The sequence below is a fragment of the Canis aureus genome, chromosome 9 (genome assembly GCF_053574225.1).
Source record: "Canis aureus isolate CA01 chromosome 9, VMU_Caureus_v.1.0, whole genome shotgun sequence".
Taxonomy (NCBI): Eukaryota; Metazoa; Chordata; class Mammalia; order Carnivora; family Canidae; genus Canis; species Canis aureus.
The window spans coordinates 30,998,155-31,007,465 of NC_135619.1; the positions used below are offsets into that span (position 1 = coordinate 30,998,155).

General features: G+C 42.7%; 1 long non-coding RNA gene across 1 annotated transcript in view; it reads right to left on the reverse strand.

Moving 5' to 3' along the window:
* Nucleotides 1-7,050, reverse strand: part of LOC144320080 (uncharacterized) — a 30,776-nt gene extending 23,726 nt beyond the window's left edge. Inside the window, exon 1 of the long non-coding RNA XR_013385663.1 lies at nt 6,949-7,050. This is a non-coding gene — a long non-coding RNA (uncharacterized LOC144320080). The remainder of the gene's footprint in view (nt 1-6,948) is intronic.
* Nucleotides 7,051-9,311: the final 2,261 nt, after the last annotated feature.

Genomic DNA, 9,311 nt, shown 5'->3' on the forward strand with positions numbered 1-9,311 from the left:
TTAATAAAGATTAGAGCAGAATTCAATGAAATAGAGACCAGAAGACTGTAGAACAGATCAACAAAACCAGGATTTGGTTCTTTGAAAGACTTAATAAGATAGATAAGCCATTAGTCAGCCTTATTAAAAACAAAAGAGAAAAGACTCTAATTAATAAAACCACAAATGAAAAAGCAGAGATCACTACCAATACCAAGGAAATACAAACGATTATAAAAACATATTATGAGCAGCTATATGACAATAAATTAGACAATCTAGAAGAAATGGACACATTTCTGGAAAATCACAAACTACCAAAACTGGAACAGGAAGAAATAGAAAACCTGAACAGGCCAATAACCAGTGAGGAAATTGAAGCAGTCATCAAAAACCTCCCAAAACACAAAAGTCCAGGGCCAGATTGCTTCCCAGGGGAATTCTATCAAACATTTAAAGAAGAAACAATACCTATTCTACTAAAGCTGTTCCGCAAGATAGAAAGAGATGGAATACTTCCAAATTCGTTCTATGAGGCCAACATTACCTTAATTCCAAAACCAAAGATCCCATCAAAAAGGAAAATTATAGACCAATACCCCCGATGAACACAGATGCAAAAATTCTCAACAAGATACTAGCCAGTTGGATCCAACAGTACATTAAGAAGATTATTCACCATGACCAACACGGATTTATCCCTGGGATGCAAGCTGGTTCAACGCTCAAAGCAATCAACATGATAGATCATATCAACAAGAGAAAAAACAAGAACCATATGATCCTCTCAATAGATGCAGAGAAAGCATTTGACAAAATACAGCATCCATTCCAGATCAAAACTCTTCAGAGTGTAAGGATAGAGGGAACATTCCTCAACATCTTAAAAGCCATATACGAAAAGCTCACAGCAAATATCATTGTCAATGGGAAAACACTGGGAGCCTTTCCCCTAAGATCAGGAACACGACAGGGATGTCCACTCTCACCACTGCTATTCAACACAGCACTAGAAGTCCTAGCCTCAGCAATCAGGCAACAAAAAGAAATAAAAGGCATTCAAATTGGCAAAGAAGAAGTCAAACTCTCCCTCTTTGCAGATGACGTGATACTGTACCTAGAAAACCCAAAAGACTCCACCCCAAGATTGCTAGAACTCATACAGCAATCTGGCAATGTGGCAGGATACAAAATCAATGCCCAGAAATCAGTGGCATTTCTATACACTAGCAATGAGACTGAAGAAAGAGAAATTAAGGAGTCAATCCCATTTACAGTTGCACCCAAAGGCATAAGATACCTAGGAATAAACCTAACCAAAGAGGTAAAGGATCTATACCCTAAAAACTCAGAACACTTCTGCAAGAAATTGAGGAAGACACAAAGAGATGAAAGAAATATTCCATGTTCATGGATTGGAAGAATTAATATTGTGAAAATGTCAATGCTACCCAGGACAATTTACACATTTAATGCAATCCCTATCAAAATACCATGGACTTTCTTCAGAGAGTTGGAACAAACCATCTTAAGATTTGTGTGGAATCAGAAAAGATCCTGAATAACCAGGGGAATATTGAAAAAGAAAACCATAGCTGGGGGCATCACAATGCCAGATTTCAGGTTGTATTACAAAGCTGTGGTCATCAAGACAGTGTGGTACTGGCACAAAAACAGACACATAGATCAATGGAACAGAATAGAGAACCCAGAAATTGGGCCCTCAACTCTATGGTCAACTAATATTCGACAAAGCAGGAAAGACCATCCACTGGAAAAAGGACAGTCTCTTCAATGAATGGTGCTGGGAAAATTAGACAGCCACATGCAGAAGAATGAAACTGGACCATTCTCTTACACCATACACAAAGATAAACTCAAAATGGATGAAAGATCTAAATGTGAGACAAGAATCCATCAAAGTCCTATAGGAGAACACAGGCAACACCCTTTTTGAACTTGGCCACAGAAACTTCTTGCAAGATATATCTATGAAGGCAAGGGAAACAAAAGTGAAAATGAATTATTGGGATTTCATCAAGATAAAAAGCTTCTGCACAGTCAACAAAACTAAAAGACAACCTACAGAATGGGAGAAGATATTTGCAAATGACGTATCAGATAAAGGACTAGTTTCCAAGATCTATAAAGAACTTATTAAACTCAACACCAAAGAAACAAACAATCCAGTCATGAAATGGGCAAAAGACATGAACAGTAATTTCACCAAAGAAGACATAGACATGGCCAACAAGTACATGAGAAAATGCTCTGCATCCCTTGCCATCAGGGAAATACAAATCAAAACTACAATGAGATACCACCTCACACCAGTGAGAATGGGGAAAACTAACAAGACAGGAAACAACAAATATTGGAGAGGATGTGGAGAAAGGGGAACCCTCTTGCACTGTTGGTGGGAATGTGAACTGGTACAGCCACTCTGGAAAACTGTGTGAAAAAAAAAAAAAAGAAAACTGTGTGGAGGTTCCTCAAAGTGTTAAAAATAGATCTGCCCTACAACCCAGCAATTGCATGGCTGGGGATTTACCCCAAAGATACAGATGCAGTGGAATGCTGGGACACCTGCACCTCAATGTTTATAGCAGCAATGTCCACAATAGCCAAGCTGTGGAAGGAGCCTCGGTGTCCGTCCAAAGATGAGTGGATAAAGAAGCTGTGGTCTATGTATACAATGGAATATTACTCAGCCATTAGAAATGACAAATACCCACCATTTGCTTCAACGAGGATGGAACTGGAGGGTATTATGCTGAATGAATTAAGTCAATTGGAGAAGCACAAACATTATATGGTCTCATTCATTTGGGGAATATAAAAAACAGTGAAAGGGAATAAAGGGGAAAGGAGAGAAAATGAGTGGGAAATATCAGTGAGGATGACAGAACATGAGAGACTCCTAACTCAGGGAAATGAACAAGGGGCAGTGGAAGGGGAGGTGGGGGGGGTGGGGTGACTGGGTGATGGGGACTGAGGGGGGCACTTGACGGGATGAGCACTGGATGTTATGCTATATGTTGGCAAACGAACTCCAATAAAAAATATACAAAATTAAAAATAAATAAATAAATAAATAAATACATACTTTGTGAATGAATGAAAAAGCAAGCGCATAATATGTGTAGCCTCAGGCTTGGTGTATTGCTAGGAAGGCTTGAATTTGAACCTTTTTTCTGTCACTTCATAACTGTATGACCTTGGACAAATTTTTAGCCTCTGAGACTTGGCTTCCTCATCTAAAAAATGAAGATCAAAATACCTACTTTCTGTGGCTGTTTGAAGATGAAATGATATAATGCGAAGTACCTCATTTGGTAGTGCTCAAACCTGGCTGCACATCAGAATAGTCTACGGTTAGCTTTAGCAATACACACACACCTGGACCTGACTGTTGGGGACTCTGACTGAGCAAGTCTACAGTGGGTTCCAAGCATCTGTGGTTTTAGAAAGCTTATAGGTGGGGGCACCTGGGTGGCTCAGTCAGTTAAGCGTCCAACTCTTGGTTTTGACTCAGGTCATGATCGCTGGGTTGTGAAATGGAGTCCCATATAGGGCTCTGCTCTCAGTGTGGAGTCTGCTTGCGATTCTCTCCCTTCCTCTCCCTCTGTCTCTGTCCCCCCACCCTGCTCCCCCTGCTCGTGCAACTCTCTATCTCTCAAAAAAAAAAATCAAGCAAGAAAGCTTACAGGTGATCATAAAACTCAAGCAGAGTTGAGCATGATTGGTTTGATTTATATAAGCAACAAGATGGGGTAGGTGGCTTTTTTATTCACCTCTTTCTCTGCTGACACTATCCTGTCTTCTTTCCCATCCTTTCTCCTTTTTTTCTTTGTTATTAGGTGTGGGTGTAAGTGAACTCAACCAGGAGATGGTTAGGGAAACAGAGACATGAAAAACAGGTAAAGGATGATAGTGTTTATGTTGGACATCGATCCTAGCAAATGGCTAGATGAAAGGCACAAGATTGAGGTCTTGGTGCTAATTAGTCAGCTTTAAATGCCTGGAACAACAAATGTGAAGGTGTGAAAGATGGGACTGCCAGTACTTCATTTGCATGAGATAACTCTTCCATGTACTTTTCCAGTTTATCTATATTTTAAAATGACTTCCTGCTGGACAGCTTTAGACATTCTCAAATAAAGTGGAACCTTTCTAAAATAAAGGTTGTAGAATGATTTAAGTTGCTTGTGCAATAAAAATTTATTAAGTGCCTACTGGGCTAAACACCATGGAGATATGATTGATTTCATTCAGGAAATATTTATTGAGCACTGCTCTAGGTGTTAGGATATACAACTAGATAAAAATCCCTTCTCTCTTTGAGCTCACATTCTAATGAGGAGAGAGAAGCGGTAAAAAGTAAACATAGTAAGTAAATCATAAAATGTTAGAATGTGATAAAATGCTATTTTAAGGTATTTTATATAAAACAGTTAAGGAGATGCATTGAGCAAGTCCTTGAAGAAGATGAGGGAGTTTTACTATGTGGGTATCTGGGACAAGAACATTCCAGGAAGAGGAACCAGCCAGTGCAAAAGCCCTGAGGCACACAGGGTATATCTGAAGAACACCAAAGAGGCCAGGGCAGTCTCAGTGAAGTGACAGGGGTTGATCAATGGGAGATGGGGTTGAAGGGAAAAAATGGCCAGATTATGTCAGGTCTTGTAGGACTTTGCAGGACTTTGTTACACTGAGTGAGACAGAGAGCCCCTGGGGGGTCAGGATGGGGGAGGAGAGGGCTTATGTTATAACAGGATCACTTTGGTTGCAGCATTGAGAATAGACTGTAGGAGAGTCAAGGCACAAAGGAGGAAACAAATGAGGAAGCTTCTGTAAGAATCCAGGGGAGACTCTTGGCACTTTGAACTAAAATGGCAGCAGTAGAAATGGTGAGAAATGGATATATTTTAGAGGAAAGATTTGGCAGGGTTTCCTGACAGGTTGAATTGGGTGTAAGAGAAAGAATGGAATTACTGACTCAAAGTCTTTATAAAATTTTGTTCTTTGAGTTTTTTGTTTTGTTTTGTCTTTTGTTTGTTTTTGCCTGAGCAACTAAAAAACTAGAGTTGCTTCCAAGTTGGGAAGACTGTGAGTGAAGCCAGTTTGGGGAGGAATACTGGAGTTTGCTTTGAGTCCGCCAAGTGGAGATGTCTAGGAGGCCTTGGACGTGGAGTTAGGAAGAGTATCTGGGATGGAGGGGTACATGTGGGGAGCCATCAGTGTATAGGTAGTGTTTATTTTTTTTTAAAGATTTTATTTATTTATTCATGAGAGACACACAGAGAGAGGCAGGAACATAGACATAGGAAGAGGGAGAAGCAGGCTCTTTGTAGCGAGCCCAATGTGGGACTTGATCCCAGGACCGGGATCACACCCTGAGCTGAAGGCAGACACTCAACCACTGAGCCACCCAGGCATCCCTATAGATGGTGTTAATGCCAGGAATGGCTTGGGGACACTGGTGAGTGTAGACAGAGAATGGACAAAATGCATGGACTGAGCTCTGGGGCTCCTTAAGAGTTCTGGGAGACACTGAGGAGCCAGTAAAGGATAATGATGAAGAAGGCCTGGTGAGGTGAGAGGACACTGGGCCAGGTGCTGCTTGTGGTTCAGGGTAGAGGACTGAGAAGTGCCCCTTGGGTTTCATGAGGGGGGGGACATGAATTACCGGGACAGAGTTGGTCTGCCATGCAGAGCAGGTTAAATCCAGCTTGGAGACAGAATAGAAGAATGGCAGTGAGCTGAGTAGAATTAATGCCCTGAGAAGATTTTTGTTGTTTTTTTCTTTTTTAATGGGAATGATCATAGCACTTTCGTGTGATGATGAAAAGAATAAGGAAAGGAAGGATTCCTGATGCCAAGGAAAGAGCAGGGAGTTGCTGGGGGAATGTCCTTGAGTGGGTGGGAAGGGATGGATCTAGAGCACAGGTGGGAGGTGTGTGCCTGGATGGGCCATCTCTGTATTAGGTGGGAAGGCAGCACACATGCAGACCGATGCCAGTGGGGGATAGTGGCTGAATCTGTGGATCTGTGGATTCTGCTTTTTTTTTTTTTTTTCTGATGGCTTCAATTTTCTTAGTGAAATAGAGAGAACGGTCATCATCTGAAATTGAGGATGGCAGAGAAGGTATTGGAGGCCAGGGAGAATGGCTATTATACAGTAGTCTGAGAGAATGGGAACAAACATGGTTGCCTGGCAGCAGCAACAGCTCACAGATGTTCATCACCGTGAACTTGAAGGGGGATCAGGGAGTGTGGCTGAGCTTTTTCCCTAGCCACATTTAGCCATTCAGGTACAGACACAGTTTGCTGGATTTAACTAGGGCTGAGATTTTGCCAAGTGATGAAGCTAGAAGGAGCAAAGGAACATTACGATAATTGACCAGATAATTTAAGCAGGTGAAACAGGGAAGAGGACAAGGGATGGCAAGAGGTAGTGGGATCCATGGTCCCAGTGACTGAAGGCTTGTTGTAGTTGGGGCATCCAGTGGAGTGAATAGGAGGGTTAGAAAGTGAGTAGTCAGAGACTGGGATGGATGAAAATGAGCATGTGGATGGTGGGGTGGTTGTTCACCACCACCCATGGCTGGACTACCTTTTTAATTCCTCCTTGCAGTTAGATATGACTAGTAATTACTTTTGGCAAATGGAATGGCGGTGGAAGTGATGTGCCCATTTCTAGATCTGGCCCACAACCTCCCCTAGCCCCCACCGTGCAATCCCAAACCCTCCCTCAATTCTGACAGCCAGTTGGATGCTAAGAATGCAGCCAAGATGAGGCTGCACCTCAAGTTGGGAGTTGGAACCGTTGGAACCACCCTGGGTCTCCAAACTGTCATGTGGAAGGCTCTCCATCCAACTGCTACGGGGTGGCATACCATGAGCCATAAATAAACTTAAAGTGTGCTTATTCATTTGATTTTATGGTTTACAAAGTATTGATCCTACCTTGACTAAGTCAGAGATGTTGAAATTATTGGTTTGGGAGATAGATCCTTGGGAAGGGTGGGCCCAGGCAAGAGGTCAAGTGAGATGACTGGGGAAGGGGAGTTCAAGTGACTAAGAGGAGAGACGGTTGGATGCTCTATCTCTGTGTGTTGAAATCACCAAGAATAGGGAGAGAAGTAGTACAAAAGGGAGGGACAGTGAGCCGGGAGCTGAAGTAATCACACAGAGGGCCTGAGGAGTCCAGGAGAGGGCCACGCAATGAAGTGAGGTAGTGAGGGCTGTAAGGTGATGGCATAAGAGAAAACGCTGGGGAGCTCCAGCAAGGAAGGAGGGAAGTGGTGTAGAGGCAGGATTTGGGGGGTCAGGGAGGACACCCATCTCACCGCCAGGGCTGGGAAGGATGAGGGGTGAACATGGCTGCTGCATGAGGGTGCTACAGGGGAGGAGTGCCCTCAGGAGGTCCTAAGTGAAAGCAGCATTCAGGATTGACTTTGCTAGAGAAGGACTGTGGGGCCAGAGGGCACACTGGAGGGCTCTGCTATTGGAAGATGGAGCCAGAATGAGATGTGCAGAGCCTTCTGGGGAATAGAAAATTGGAGACATGGGACCACCCAGGAGCCTGCTTCTGTGGCCACAGATTCAGTCAGGGATAAGAAACCTGATGTGAGTAGTCCTAGGGGACCCAAGGCAGATAGTGGTGGCAAAGGGGCTAGAGAGCAGAGAGCAGTTTGGGCTTCCTGGGACTCCCATCTCAACCCATGTCATTGGATGCCCAGAGATCTGGAGACACATGAAGTTAGTCCTACTGGAACACCCTCTCCAAGCCCACAGGCTCCTCCTCCAACCCTGAGGACGGAAGGAAGAAGGCCGAGGGGGAGTTAAGTCTCATGGATGGGATGAAGACGTGATCTCTCTCTCAGGATGCTCCTATTTATAGAGACAGAACATAGGTGCTCACATCACCATGCTTCAGTGGTCAAATCAGGGCAAATGTCATTTAACATTGTGCACGCTGTAGAAAACAGAGTCAATACGCTGTCCACTTCTTGTGTGTGACTGGGCAACTGCACAAGCCCTGCCCACCAGGTGAAATGTAGTTAATTCCCTAAGCCTTGATGCCTTGCTTCTCACGAGGTGGCCTATTAGCCAGCAGCCTGGGCCTTACCTGGACATCTGTTAGAAATGCAGGATTCCAGCCCGCCCAGACCTACTGAATCAGTATCTGCATTTGAACCAGATCCCCTATGATTCTCAGGCACATTCGAGTCTGGAAGTGCTGTGAATGCATTCCTTGTTATTAGGAACAAAGCAGGTGCTTCCATGAAGAAAAAGGCAAGTGTAAGAAGAAGCCTCAGGAAAGATTATATGTTACTCATCAACCTTAAAATCCCAAGTTCAATGCATCTTTTCCCCAGCCCTGGCTGTGTATTGGATTCATGTGAACTTCATTAAAAAATAAAACAAACAAAGTTCTAACTTGCATGGCTGGAAAAACATCTCATTGTTTCTTTAGGGAGAAATAGATCAGCACAGACAAAGTTGATTATACAGAATAAGGAAAAAAACAACTCTGAACTTTTAACCTGCATGAGTAGTCATGAGAGTCTTAGAATCATAGAATTTCAGAACATAGAGCTGTAGCTCTCCATGTTGGCTGTATATTAACATCACCTTGGAAGCTTTCAAAAAAAAAAATATCCATCTTGAGCCCTAACCTCAGGTATACTGATTTGGGTGTTCTGGAGTTTTCAAGAGTTCTGAGCGATCCTAATGCAACAAGAGTTGAGCCTCATGGTAGAAATAAAATTACATATGTAATTTTCAGTGATCTAGTAGCCAAATTAAAAACATAGAAACATGTGTACTTAATTTTAGTAATATATCCTACTTATCTCAATATATTCAAAATATTTCAACATGTAAACAAGGTGAGAAAACAAATGAGATATTTTTATATTATTTTTTTTTCTTAGTAAAGCTTCAAAATCTGTTGTGTATGGAACACCTGGGTGGTTCAGTGGTTGAGTGTCTGCCTTCAGCTCAGGGCATGATCCTGGGATCTGGGATCCAGTCCCACATCCGCCTCCCTGCATGGAGCCTGCTTCTCCCTCTGCCTGTGTCTCTGCCTCTCTTTCTCTATGTCTCTCATGAATAAATAAATACATCTTTAAAAAATTCTGTTGTGTATTTTACACATATAGCATATCTCAATTCATGTTAGGCACATTTCAAAAGCTCAATGGATACCTGTGACTACTGGCTATTGTGTTGGACAAGACAGCTTCAAGGAGTAACAGTCTTGTCAGACTGAGAAAGATAGATTTCCACTTCTGGAAAACAAAATGACTGTCCATGTCAAGTAG